Consider the following 15,299-nt stretch of genomic DNA (forward strand, 5'->3'; position numbering starts at 1 on the left):
TGTTTACTATTTTTTTTTTTTTTTTTTTTTGAGACTGAGTCTCAGCTTGTTGCGCAGGCTGGAGTGCAGTGGCACAATCTTGGCACACCGCAACCTCCACCTCCCAGATTCAAGCAGTTCTCCTGCCTCAGCCTCCCAAATAGCTGGGATTACAGGTGTGCACCACCATGCCCAGCTAATTTTTGTATTTTTAGTAGAGACAGGGTTTCACCATGTTGGCCAGGCTGGTCTCAAACTCCTGACCTCAAGTGATTGACCCGCTTCGGCCTCCCAAGGTTCAGGGATTACAGGTGTAAGCCATCGCACCCAGCCTTTCCTACTACTTTTATGTATTTTGCCCAACCGTGTTTGAAAACTGCCTCAAAGTTACGGGCCAATCTCTGATATTTATACATAACAATGAATGTTTTGTGTATTTCAAAAAAAGAAAGTAAGTAAATCTGTATATGTTGTGGTTTGTTGATTGTAACAACTGCATGCTAGAATGGGTTTCCATGGCACAGATTCATACTGTACAAGTTTCAATGTAGAGAAAATATTCTCCTTAGAGAACTAATGAATCAATAGTTCAAACATTAGGTTAATTTTTAAAACATTTTCCAGACACAAATAATATAATTTTTTTGCAATACATAGCTGAAATCAGACTGAGGCTGATTAAAATGGCCCCAAATTGTTATTTCTATAATATGTTCATGAAAATACCCCTTCAAAAATTCAGGTAAGGCCAGGTGTGGTGGTGGCTCATGCCTGTAATCCCAACACTTCGGGAGGCCAAGGTGGGCGGATTACTTGAGGTCAAGAGTTTGAGACCAGCCTGGCTAACATGGTGAAACCCTATCTCTACTACAAATATAAAAATTAACCAGGCGTAGTGGCATGTGCCTGTAATCCCAGTTCCTCGGGAGGCTGAGGCAGGAGAATTGCTTGAGCCTGGGAGGTAGAGGTTGCAGTGAGCTGAGATCACGCCACTGCACTCCAGCCTGGGTGACAGAGCAAGACTCTATCTCAAAAACAAACAAACAAACAAACACAAACAAACAAAAAAGGGCCAGCCGTGGTGGCTCAAGCCTGTAATCCCAGCACTTTGCGAGGCTGAGGAGGGCAGATCACGAGGTCAGGAGGTCGAGACCATCCTGGCTAACACAGTGAAACCCCATCTCTACTAAAAATACAATAAATAAATAAATAAATAAATAAATAAATAAATAGCCAGGCGTGGTGGTGGGTGCCTGTAGTCCCAGCTACTCAGGAGGCTGAGGCAGGAGAATGGCGTGAACCCAGGAGGTGGAGCTTGCAGTGAGCCGAGATCGCGCCACTGCACTCCAGCCTGGGCGACGGAGCAAGGCTCCATCTCAAAAAAAAAAAAAAAAATTCAGTTAATAATGTGTATGTTGGATAATCTGTTAAGTGCCCAATTCTGTGAGATCTGTGAAGTGTTTCCTGCTGTAAAAGTGTTTCTGTCTAAATTGGTAGAGAAAATTTTTACACATGAAGCAATAAGAGACAAATGAAAGTACAGATGAATGGCTCAGGGAAGTTAGTGTACTAACCAAGGGAACACGATCTAATAGGCATACTAGGAGGCATTTGAGAGGTTATCACATTCATAAAACAAAAGTAGGAACAATCATAGCCTAGGACTGCCAAAGAAATATAATAGAAAGTAAACATGGCTGAGGACAGTTTTTCTCGTTTTTTAAATAAATAATCATGGCAAGGTGCAATAAAATATCCACATCTTTCCAAATCATCTTCAAACCTCTTTAAACACTACTGTAGCTGATTGGTGATAGTTCAGAGTGTTCCACAGCGTCGCAATTCTTAGTCTTAGGCAGGAGTGAGAAACCTTGGCAAGCAACCCAGAAAGGGAATGCAGAAGGAGACTTTCATTAGTCGTTACTAGAGAGAGTGTGTTATCTACAATTTGCTTGACGATCACCTCTGATCTTTTCATACTCGGGCTCTTGCTAAACTAGAATTATTTCTAGTCCTTCCCTTTCCTAGTCTTTCTGAGGTCTTAGAAACTTAAAATTAGGCCAGGTGTGGTGGCTCACGCCTATAATCCCAACACTTTGGGAGGTTGAGGCAGGCAGATCACAAGGTCAGGAGTTCGAGACCAGCCTGGCCAACATGGTGAAACCCCGTCTCTACTAAAAATACAAAAATTAGCCAGGCATGGTGGCACAGGCCTGTAATCCCAGCTACTTGGGAGGCTGAGGCAGGAGAATCACTTGAACGCAGGAAGTGAAGTTTGCAGTGAGCCGAGATCAGGCCACTGCACTCTAGCCTGGGCAACAGAGCAAGACTCTGTCTCAGAAAAAAACAAAACAAAACAAAAAAACATTAGCCAGGTGTGGTGGCATGTGCTACTTGGGAGGCTGAGGCAGGAGAAGCCCCTGAACCTGGGAGGCGGAGGTTGCAGTGAACCGAGATCACGCCACTGCACTCTTAGCTGGGCCACAGTGTGACACTCTGACTCTAAATAAATAAATAAATAAATAAATAAATAAATAAGAATGAAACTAGAGATAACCCTTAAAAAATATTCCAGTTGAGGGACTTACTCTTTTTTTTTCTTTTTAGATGAAGTCTCACTCTGTTGCCAGGCTGGAATGCAGTGGCGCAATCTTGCCTCACTGCATCCTTCACCTCCTGGGTTCAAGCAGTTCTCCTGCCTCAGCCTCCCCAGTAGCTGGGACTACAGGCACCACCACACCCAGCTAATTTTTGTAGTTTTAGCAGAGACGGGGTTTCACCATGTTGGCCAGGGTGGTCTCAATCTCTTGACCTTGTGATCCGCCCACCTTAGCCTTCCAAAGTGCTGGGATTACAGGTATTAGCCACCGTGCCCGGCCCAGCTGGGGGACTTATTTTTAAAAGGAGCTTGTGTAAAATGTTAATACTTATCATAATGGGAATGATACCAATTTTCCATGAAACAAGATGTGAAGAGAACCATCATTTATTGAGCATCTGCTGTATGCCACACGATTTGTATATTAACTTCAGTCAATATTCACAATAAGCCTATGACATATTAAAATTCTCTGGTGATAGATCTGGCTGGAAAATGCAGAAAATCTGACTACAGTGGATTGAAATTTATGGGATTAGTAGTCCACCAGTATCCACCACTAGGTGGTGCTGATATTGATGCAGCTTCTCAGTGATGACATTGAAAAACTTATCTCTTATCTGCATAACTATCCTTAGCAAGTTAACATTTGGCTTTGTTCATGTCTCATAATTGCAGGATGGCTACAGTAGCTCCAGATATCACATCCACATTAGAGGTAGAATTGAGAGAGGCTGGGCGCGGTGGCTCACGCTTGTAATACCAGCACTTTGGGAGGCTTAGGCAGGTGGATCACATGAGGCCAGGAGTTTGAGACCAGCCTGGCCAACATGGCAAAACTCTCTCTACTGAAAATACAAAAATTAGCCAGGTGTGGCCGGGTGCAGGGGCCCATGCCTGTAATCCCAGCATTTTGGGAGGCCGAGGTAGGTGGATCATGAGGTTAGGAGATCAAGACCATCCTGGCCAACATGGCGAAACCTCATCTCTACTAAAAATACAAAAATTAGCTGGGCATGGGGTTGGACGCCTGTAATCCCAGCTACTTGGGAGGCTGAGGCAGGAGAATGACTTGAACCCAGGATGCAGAGGTGCAGTGAGCTGAGATCGCGCCACTGCACTCCAGCCTGGTGACAGAGCAAGGCCCTGTCTCAAAAACAAACAAACAAAAAAATTAGCCAGGTGTGCTGGGTGCCGTGGCTCACGCCTGTAATCCCAGCACTTTGGGAGGCCTGCCTCCCAAAGACCATCCTGGCTCACACGGTGAAACCCCATCTCTACTACAAATACAAAAAAATTAGCCGGGCAAGGTGGTGCATGCCTGTAGTCCCAGCTACTCAGGAGGCCAAGGCAGGAGAATGGCTTGAACCCGGGAGGCGGAGCTTGCAGTGAGCTGAGATCGCGCCACTGCACTCCAACTTGGGCGACAGAGCAAGACTCTGTCTCAAAAAAGAAAAAAAAAAAAAATTAGCCAGGTGTGGCCGGACTTGGTGGCTCATGCTTGTAATCCCAGCACTTTGGGAGGCCAAGATGGGCGGATCATGAGGTCGGGAGTTCGAGACTAACCTGGCCATCATAGTGAAATCATGTCTCTACTATAAATACAAAAATTAGCTGGGCGTGGTGGTGGGCACCTGTAGTCCCAGCTACTCGGGAGGCTGAGGCAGGAGAATTGCTTGAACCCGGGAGGCAAAGGTTGAAGTGAGCTGAGACCATGCTACTGCATTGTCTAAAAAAAAAAAAAAAAAAAAAAAGGTAGAATTGAGGGAAAAGGATAAGGCCACACCCCAGAAACCCCATCATCAGACTTCTACTTAGGTATTATTGACAACAAATGTGTCACATAGATACCCTTAGTTACAAAGGAGTCAGAGAAAGTAATGGGTGGGATTGTCAGGGTTGTGTTAGATTAGGGGTGGACAAACAATAACCAAATCTGGACTACTGCCTGTTTTTGTAAATAAAGTTTTCTTGCACCATATCTATACCCATGCATTTACATATTGTCTATGGTTGTATTCACACTACAATGACAGAGTTGTGACAGAAACTGAATGGCCTGCAAAGTTTAAAATAGTTACTCTCTGGCCCTTTTCAGGAAAATTTGCTGACCTCTGCCTTAAACCACTTGTGAGCCATCATCTAGACTAGGCACTTCCCTCCCCCAAACAAAACTGGGAGAGCTTCTGATAGCAAAAAGAAGGGGACATTGTCACTGAGTAGGTCACTGACATTATCTGCCACATGTAGCTGTTGTTACCTGTTTCAGATGAGGAGGATCAGAAAAGTTACGTAACTTGCCCAAGGACACAAGTTGAATGAGGGCAGTCCTAATTTCAAGTTTAGATTCAAAGTTGACTTCATGTCCTTTTGATCACATCATAGTTTTGTGAGCTTTCTCATCTGTGAAGGAGCTGTGAGACAGCCACCTATTACTCAATGCAGCCCTTCAATGAGTTGTACAAAAGGACAGAAAGCTAATGAATCTATCTAAATAGGTTCACAATACAATTATTTACTTTTAAACTGCATTTCAGTGTTTGCTTTGTAGAGTCAAACTCTGTAAAATATTTGAAGAGATTTATTCTGAGCCAAATATGAGTGACCATGGCCCATGACACAGGCCTCAGAAGGTCCTGAAAACATGTGCCCAAGGTTGTCAGGGAGCAACTTGGTTTTACACATTTTAGGGAGGCATGAGACATCAATCAAATACATTTAAGAAATACATTGATTTGGTTCAGAAAGGCGAGACAACTCAAAGCGGGTTGGTGGGGGGTGGGGGGCTTCCAGGCTATAGGTAAATTTAAACTTTTTCTGGTTGACATTTGGTTGAGTTTACCTAAAGACCTGGGATCGTAGAAAGAAAATGTTCAGGTTAAAAGTAAAAGATTGTGGAGACCAAGGTTCTTTTGAAGTCTTATAGGGGCAGCCCTTAGAGACAATAGATGACAAATGTTTCCTATTAAGATCTTCAAATGTGCTAGACTTTCAGTTAATCTCTTTAGGATTGGGAGGACCTAGGCCGGGGACGGTGGCTCATGCCTGTAATCCCAGCACTTTGGGAGGCCGAGGCAAGCGGATCACGAGGTCAGGAGATCGAGACCATCCTGGCTAACACGGTGAAACCCTGTCTCTACTAAATATACAAAAAAAATTAGCCGGGCGTGGTGGCGGGCGCCTGTAGTCCCAGCTACTCGGGAGGCTGAGGCAGGAGAATGGCGTGAACCTGGGAGGCGGAGCTTGCAGTGAGCCGAGATCGCACCACTGGACTCCAGACTGGGCAATAGAGAGAGACTCTGTCTCAAAAAAAAAAAAAAAGGATTGGGAGGACCTGGAAGAAAAAGATCTAGCTATGTTAATAGAGATTCCTTACAGATGCAAATTTTCCCCACAAAGGACAGCTTTGCAGGGACAATTCAAGATATGGCAAAGAAACATGTTTTGGGGTAAAATATATTTATTTTCTTCCTTGTCTCATGTTTTGCCAGAGTCAGGTTGGAAAGCAAGTCATGATATATAGAGTTAAATAAAACCCATCTGATGAGAATTTGTGATTTCTAGGACATGACTCCCCAGACTGCTTAGATAGAAATTTGGGCAAGATTAAAAAATCAAAGTTTAGTCCTCAGTTTCCCATTTAGTTCTCTTTCCCTTACATATAAACACAGGCTATAATAACCTGAGCTACTTTAGAAAAGTTTTTTATTTTTATTTATTTATTTTTTATTTTTATTATTTTTTTTGAGACGGAGTCTTGCTCTGTCGCCCAGCCTGGAGTGCAATGGGGCGATCTTGGCTTACTGCAACCTCTGCCTCCTGGATTCAAGCAACTCTGCTGCCTCAGCCTCCCAAGTAGCCGGGACTACAGGCACACACCACCACAGCTAGCTAATTTTTTGTATTTTTAGTAGAGACAGGGTTTTACCATGTTGGCCAGGCTGGTCTCGAACTCCTGACCTCGTGATATGCCTACCTCGGCCTCCCAAAGTGCTGGGATTACAGGTGTGAGCCACCATGCCCTGCCTAGAATAGGTTTTTTTAAAAATTATTTTTCTCCCCAGTACTTTACATATACCTAACACACAATAAGGACTCAAGAAAAGTTTGTTATATTCCATACTCCACTATTGTCTCAAACAAAGTAAACATATAACATAATTTCATGTGTTATCTTCCCAATGAGGCTGTGAATTACATCTGTGGATACCCACTCTGCAGCTAACATATGCAAAATGAATAAATGACACCCCCAACCCTCACCATTGGCCCCTTAGAACTGAAAATAATGGCAGTTGCAGTGTTTAAGGGCAACACAAATGGCTAGCCACCTTTGGCCTGCCTGGTCGGTCTCATCTATGATGAGATGCTGTGATGGCAGCAGCATCTATATGGAGCTCAGGCCTCAACATTGGGCTCTCTCTGAACCTTCATTTCCTCTGCAACCTGGAAACAGCAGCACAGGTGGTAAGAGAGCTAAGAACAGCATGATCAAGACAAAGGAAAAGGGCAAAATTTTGAGAGAAAGAAGAGGAAAGCTTTAGAATATTCATTTTTCTTCATTTTCCTCTCTCCATTCTCCAACTCAATCAAGGAGATCTGGAAGAAACCACTTCCCCTCTTCCTGCCTTCCATTTCAAGTTTCTGAAGCTTCTTCAAATTTGTTCTCTATCTCTCTCTCTTGCCTGGAAGAAACTTCTCTTCCACTCTGCTGCACCACTGTCAAGTTAACCTTTCTTTTAAGGTTTTATTTTAGAGTTAACATCCTCCAAAAAGCCTTCCTCAAGAGTTGAAGATATCCCTAATATCACAGTCAGGGTATCATGTACCCTGGACCTTATTGTCTGTCTGCCTGTTGTACCTTGTATTAGTCTATAAGCAAAACCTATAAGAAGCCACATCTGGCTATTCTATGTACTCAAAAAATAATTGGCAAGTGAAAGAATGAGGAAAAGGGGAAAAAATTCAGAAGGCCCCTACCCCTTCCAATGGGTCAAGTCAGGAATTTCCTACCTGCATGTGATTCCCTGTGTCCTAGAGGGTTTTATTTACACCTCAGACCTTGGAAACTGTTAACCAGGGTCTCTGTTTGGAGATCTTATCTGTGTGCTTCTCCATGGGTGTTGTTTCCCCCTATCTCTAGCCATGCATTCCTCAGCTGTTTAAGTGGTGGAGCCTGTCTGCCTGGATACAGTGCAAAAGCTACAGTGTAATCTTGCTTTCTTTCAGGGCCACTGACCAGGGGAAACAAAAACTGGACTGACTGCGCTCTCCTGATGTAGACCAGCCAGTGGCCCTGTAAGTTTCCTTCTGTGTTTAAAATTCCTTATCTGACATTGCTAGCTGATCAGCAGGCCCACAGGTCAACTGAGGGCTTATCTCCGGGGCTGGAGCTTCAAAGAGATACATGCACACCACTCTCCTGGGTCAGATGGGCTGTGTCACAGTGAGTTGGGAGTAATTTGGGATCAGTTAACTTAACACACGTAACACAACCTATTAATTTTTTTTTTCAAAGAGCAAAGTTTATTTTACTTTTTCCCATTATGAAAGTCATCAATGCTCATTATAGAAAATTTGGCAAATAACAGAAAGTGGAAAGAAAAAAATTCCTTAATAGTTCAGTATATTTGATATATTTATCTTTAATCTTTTACTATGTTATATCTGTAATAGTTGTGATTATATACTTTTGTAAAAAATGTATATTTGTATTGTGGCTTTTTTAAAATTTAAAACATAACAGATATTTCCCTAAATTTCTACATTGTTTGGGTAAACAATTTTAATAGCTGCATAATTGTTTATATATCGCATACTTTAACTGTTTCCTCATTGTTAAGTATTTAGGTAGTTTTCAATATTTTTTTTTTTTTTGAGATGGAGTCTTGCTCTGTTGGCCAGACTGGAGAGCAGTGGCACAGTGTCAGCTCACTGCAACCTCTGCCTCCCCAGGTTCAAGCAATTCTCCTGCCTCAGCCTCCCGAGTAGCTGGAATTACGAGCACACGCCACCATGCCCGGCTAATTTTAGTAGAGACGGAGTTTCACCATGTTAGCCAGGATGGTCTCGATCTCCTGACCTTGTGATCTGCCCGCCTCGGCCTCCCAAAGTGCTAGGATTACAGGCGTGAGCCACCGCGCCCTGCCATGCCTGGCTAATTTTTTGTATTTTAATAGAGATAGGGTTTCACCATGTTGGCCAGGCTGGTCTCGAACTCCTGACCTCAGGTAACCCACCCACCTCGGCCTCCCAAAGTGTTGGGATTACAGGCGTGAGCCACCGCACCCGGCCAGCCCCATCTTCTTTTGTGTTGGCCTTACAAGGCTGTATAGCATTGTACGAGGCATTGGTTTAGTGGTTAAGAGAAAGAAAGATAGCATCAGACACACCTAAGTTTGTGTGCATTTCAGCTTTGCTACCTGTCTGACCTTGGTGAACTTACTTCCCTGAGCTTCACTTTCGTATTTCTAAAATAAAATAGGAGTAGCAGTAATAGTACCTGCAACAATCCAAATGTCCTTTACCTGGTGAATGGACAAACAAAATATGATACATTCATACAATGGAATATTATTCAGTTATAAAAGCAAGTATGATATGTACCACAATAGAGATAAACCTTGAAAACATCATGCTAAGTGAAAGAAGCCAGGCACCAAAGATCACATATTTTATTCCATTTAGATGAAATGTACAGAATAGGCAAATCTTTAGAGACAAAAGGAGATTAGTGGTTGCTTAGAGTTTGGGAAGATGGGGAAAGTGAGGGATGATAACTAAAGAATACGAAGTTTCTAGTTAAGACTTGTATGGTTTACACTGATTGATGGTGCTAAAGTTGTGTGCCTGCATCTTTGTTGCAAGGGAGACTGGGAATTTGAGTTCAATTTTCTAAATTGAGAAATTTGCCACTTAAATGTGAAAATTTTAGGCCAGGCGCAGTGGTTCACGCCTGTAATCCTAGCACTTTCGGAGGCTGAGGCAGATAGATCACGAGTTCAGGAGTTCAAGACCAGCCTGGCCAAGATGGTGAAACCCTGTCTCTACTAAAATACAAAAAATTAGCTGGGCGCTGTGGCAGGTGCCTGTAATCCCAGCTACTTGGGAGGCTGAGCAGGGAGAATTGCTTGAATCCGGAGGGGCGGAGGTTGCAGTGAGCCGAGATTGCGCCACTGCACTCCAGCCTGGGCAACAGAGTGAGTGAGACTCCATCTCAAAAAAGAAAAGAAAAAAGAAAATTTCTCCTAACATAGAAATGTTAATCAAAAGACAATGGGCAGTCATGAATATAATCAGATGCCTACAACAAGGACAAGGCGTAGACTCCTAGAGAACCCAACATCATAGGGGCAAACAGGGGAAGAGGATCCAGAGAAGAGTACAGAGAAGGCAAGGTAGTAGTATAGATGGAAAGAAAATCCAAAAGAAAAAACTGTCAGAAAGTGGATTAAATAATTTTAAGGAGGGAGTTATCAAGAGTGTTAGTATACATAGGTCAAATCAAATAAAGACTGAGAATTATCCATTGGTGTTAGCCATTGGGAGGTCATTCATACCTTTAGTATGACTAATTTCAGTGGGCTAAAATGGAAACGGGAGATGATGACATAAAACCATACACTATCTCAAGACCTGGGGATCTAATCTCAACGTGTATTTGTTTTAATAAACATCATCATTTTCAATCCTTGTAAAGCCTTATGAGGAAGGGACTATTATTACCCCATTTTACAGATGAGCAAATAGACTTAGAGATGAAAGGTCTCACAACCAGACTTGTCTGACATCAGAGTTAGAAAGAACTCAACTACTAGATCACACTGCCAATACTTTATAATAGCTGTGGGTTTTAGGACAATCCCCGGAATCAGAGATTCTCAGAATGGGAAGGGATTTGAACTCGGTTTCTTTTGGTTCTACTTCAGTGGTTCTTTCTTAGATCTGCAAAGCCAGAATATGTCTCTACCCTTGTCTGCTCATTATATTATGTTTATTCCTCTTTTATATTTGGTTTTGAATCCATTTCCTCCTCTCTGATTTCTTTTCTTTTTTAATAGAGGTAGGGTCTCACTATGTTGCCTAGGCTGGTCTTGAACTCCTGGGCTCAAGTGATCCTCTCACCTTGGCCTTCCAAAGTACTGGGATTACAGGTGTGAGCCACTGTGCCCAGCCTTTTTTCTTTTTTCTCTGAGGAATTACCCATTATCTGAAGCTTGGTCCATTTGCTTTGATAAATGCTAACCTCACCTCTGTCTCCAGGGCTGGGCAAGTTACTCAGACTTGCCCAGTTAGAACATGACATTCCTTTGACCACTGTAATAAGTTTAAGGATAAGCTTGCAATCAAATTCAGGCCACTGCAAGTCCTATCCAAGACTTACATCATACTATTTATTGGGGAAGAGAAGTTCTATTTTCTGTCATACTGAAATCAGGGAATACATAGAGGTAGGGCTGTAGGAACCACCATGCAGAGTGAGGGCTACACTTTGGAGAGCAAATCCAGAAGGTGAAGAGATTTGGGGTCCCAGTGACATTACTTGAGCCTTTTAATCAACCCGCATTTAAAGCCAGACTTTCCTTTCTTTCCTTTCTTTCTTTCTCTCTTTCTCTCTTTATTTCTTTGAGACGGAATTTTGCTCTCGTTGTCCAGGCTGGTGTGCAATGGCGCGATCTCGGCTCACCGCAACCTCTGCCTCCCAGGTTCAAGAGATTCTCCTGCCTCAGCCTCCTGAGTAGCTGGTATTACAGGCATGCGGCATCCTGGCTAAATTTTTTTGTATTTTAGTAGAGACAGGGTTTCTCTGTGTTGGTCAGGCTGGTCTTGAACTCCCGACCTCAGATGATCAGCCCGCCTTGGCCTCCCAAAGTGCTGAGATGACAGGTGTGAGCCACTGCACCTGGCCGAAGCCAGACTTTTCATAATATAAGTGAATTAATTTTTTTTTAAGCAGGTTCTTGCTGTGTTGCCCAGGCTGGAGTGCAGTGGTACGATCACGGCTCACTGCAGCCTCAACTTCCTAGCCTCAAGCAATCCTTCCACATCAGCCTCCCAAATAGCTAGAACTACAGGCACATGCCACCATGTCCAGCTTTTTTTTTTTTTTTGGTAGAGGTAGGGTTTCTCTCTGTTTCCCAGGCTGGTCTCAAACTCCTGGCCTCAAGCAATCCTCCTGCCTCGGCCCCCCAACATGCTAGGATTACAGGTATAAATCACCATGCCCAGCCATGAATAATTTTTTAGTTTGTTTGTTTAAGTCAGTTTGAATGGAGTTTTCTCTGACTTCATACCAAGACCTAATGCATGGCTTATTACTGCCTGCATGGTATTTTCTCCTCCAGCCGAATTAACTCCAATCCTGCCGTATTTCTCTTTATACTCTATCCCCATCAATGCCTAAGATGGTGTCTTGTACATAACATGTGCTCAGTAAATGTCTGATGGAGTTAGTGGATTGAATGTGGGTTGATTCTGCAACATTCCCTAAAAGTTGCTTTAGAAAAGCCTTCTGTCAGCCGGGCGCGGTGCCTCACGCCTTTAATCCCAGCACTTTGGGAGGCCAAGGCGGGCAGATCACAAGATCAGGAGATCGAGACCATCCTGGCTAACATGGTGAAACCCCGTCTCTACTAAAAATACAAAAAATTAGCCGGGAGTGGTGGCAGGTGCCTGTAGTCCCAGCTACTTGGGAGGCTGAGGCAGGAGAATGGTGTGAACCTGGGAGGAGGAGCTTGCAGTGAGCCAAGATAGCGCTACTGCACTCCAGCTTGGGCGAGATTACGAGACTCTGTTTCAAAAAAAAAAAAAAGCCTTCTGTCTGTAAGTTTGCTGACTGCTGCTTTTGCTTTTGTCTCTTAATCACAAAAGTAATCTGTAGAAGAACTTCCAAATATTGATCTTTCTGTTTGTTTGAATCCACATTGAACTGAACTTAGTGCAAATATGTACTTGGAATACTCACTACATGCTCCAACCAAACAGATTGGAAGATGCAGAGTGGATTGCTCTATCAGTGGCTCAGTCAAATGAAATGTTTACTTTCTGCCCTTTGTAAAAAAACAAAAAACAAACAAACAAAAACCTGTTTTTTCTCTGGAGCATGAGTCCTTTCACACAAAGCTACTGACATTCTCTCAAATTAAAAAGGGGTAGAGAAATACGATATTTTTCTGTTTATTACTGTGAAAACGTGGCCTCAATTCTGTACCAGAATGGCCATGAGCTCTTGCTGCTGTGCACCGTTTAGGAACACTGCTCTTTGGGCTGAGCTCATTAAACCTGAAAGACTCAGATAGAAATACTTTTAGAACACATTGAAGAAGAGTGTGAAATGATGTGTCATAGCTGTGAATGGCTGGAAAATCCTGATTTGCTAGTATTAATAACTGCTGAAAACAAAAAGAAATAAGGAAATAAAAAACAATTGCTGAGATGGCTGTGTCACATTGAAATAGGCCAGGAAAATCTTCTACCATATCTTGATGACAAAAAAACAGTGGAGGAAATGTAGTGAATTGATTATGTTAATATTTCACTTCATCATAACTATAATGACAGCTGACCCTTACTGAGTACTTATTATATACTCAGTACACTCAGGCACTGTTCCAATCATTTTATACATATCAATAATGAGTAGCGACTATTATTATCCCCATTTTACAGATACGAAACTGAGGTATGACATAATTACTTAACTTGCTTGAGGTCACACAGGTTGTAATGGAAGAGCTAGGATTTATACCAGATAGTCTTGATCTAAAGCTTCTGTTCTTAACCATGGTGCTTTACTGTTTTTCATAGTATTTGCACTGATAAGTTAATAAGCTTGTAGGAATGTAGGAATACAACCTTTGGGGAAGTCATCTTGCAACACCTATTAAAATTTAAATTACACCTACCTTTATTTTTATGTATTAATTTATTTATTTTGAGACAGAGTCTTGATTTGTCACCCAGGGTGGAGTGCAGTGGTGCGATCTCGGCTCACTGCAACCTCCGCCTCCTGGGTTCAAGCCATTCTCCTGCCTCAGCCTCCTGAGTAACTGGGACTACAGGTGTGCACCACCATGCCTGGCTAATTTTTGTATTTTTAGTAGAGACGGGGTTTCAGCATGTTGACCAGGATGGTCTCGATCTCTTGACCTCATGATCCGCCCACCTCAGCCTCCCAAAGTGCTGGAATTACAGGCGTGAGCCACCGTGCCCAGCCGATTAATTTTTGTATTTTTAGTAGAGACAGGGTTTCACCATGTTGGCTATGCTGGTCTCGAATTCCTGACCTCAGGTGATTCACTTTGGCCTCCCAAAGTGCTGGGATTACAGGCATAAGCCACCATGCCCAGCTACACATACCTTTAACCCAGTAATCCAGGAACATATTCTACAGAAGTAATCGATATATACTAAAGGATGTACATACAAGAATGTTTATTGTGGTATTCTTGATGGTAACTGGAAAATCCTGATGTCCATCAATAAAGGTTGAATTAGCAGCGACGCATTCATATTTGGCAGGTATATTTTGAATGAATTGGATCTAGATCTATTGACCTGGAAATATATCCATGGTGTTCCATCAAATGAGGAAAATAAATAGCAGAAACTGTATGGAATGTGATTCACTTTTATCAAACAATAAACAAATTATACATATATACACTCATATGTGGTTTCATGAGAATTTAGTGGAATTAGGATACATTGGGCAGAGAGTATTTGGAGATGGCTGGGGGGAAGAAGTGGGCACAAAAAAGTAAGAAAACAAAGACTAAAACAAAACAGAACAGTAGACATGGCATAATGTTAAATGAAAATGTCAAATATAAAGTTCTACAGTGTTATTGCAAGTTATCTAGTAATTGAATATGCATTTAAGAAAAGCTGGACAATAGCAAGAACAAATGTTAAACATTAATTTGATTAAAAGGTTATTTTGTGAGAAAACTTTTCTTGGATTTTGCTTATTTTTTTAATACAGATTTTGTAATAAAGAACCGTTAATAGGGGAACAAGATTACAAATCATTTTAGGAGATGACTAAGTCTGGAACTCACAGGTGAAATTAAGGTGAAATTTTAAGGGCTGGGCACAGTGGCTCACATCTGCAATCCCAGTGCTTTGGGAGGTGAGAAGATCGCTTGAGGCCAGGAGTTTGAGACCAGCCTGGGTAACATAATGAGACCCCATCTCTTCCAGAAAAAAATAAAAAATAAAAATAAATTAAAATAAATTAGCTGGGAGTGGTGATGTGTACTTGTAGTCCTATTTATATGGGAGACTGAGGTGGCAGGTGGGTGGGGGGAATAAGTGGGCACAAAAAAGGTAAGAAAGGGTAGGTGAGCCTAGGAGTTTGAGGTTACAGTGAGCTATGATCATGCCACTGCACTCCAGCCTGTGAGACAGAGCAAGAATTTATCTCTAAAAAGAAAAAAAAAATGAAATTAAGTACTGTGGTCAATTTATTGCAATGTAAACATGTGAAATGTTATGGAGGTAGCTTTGCCAAACCTCATGGCTAGGAGCCCAGAAGGAAAAAGTCGAAGCAGCACTGAGCTGATACGAGACCGATTTCCACATTCCTGATTTGTGACTTGCGTGGCCCCAAATCACAGCTGCCTTGAACCTATATATTTATTTGGGTGCCCACTAGCAACTTGAGAGCTTTGGAAACTACTTATCCCCATTACAAAATATTGGGCATCCATCCATCCAGCTG

General features: G+C 42.4%; 1 long non-coding RNA gene across 1 annotated transcript in view; it reads left to right on the forward strand.

Annotated features, from left to right (window-relative positions):
- The window catches only part of LOC108514576 (uncharacterized), a 63,874-nt gene that overhangs the window by 35,146 nt on the left and 13,429 nt on the right, over positions 1–15,299 (forward strand). The window contains exon 3 of the long non-coding RNA XR_001881253.1: positions 7,808–7,876. This is a non-coding gene — a long non-coding RNA (uncharacterized LOC108514576). The remainder of the gene's footprint in view (positions 1–7,807; positions 7,877–15,299) is intronic.

Source organism: Rhinopithecus bieti, unplaced genomic scaffold, assembly GCF_001698545.2.
Source record: "Rhinopithecus bieti isolate Rb0 unplaced genomic scaffold, ASM169854v2 scaffold_30846, whole genome shotgun sequence".
Taxonomy (NCBI): Eukaryota; Metazoa; Chordata; class Mammalia; order Primates; family Cercopithecidae; genus Rhinopithecus; species Rhinopithecus bieti.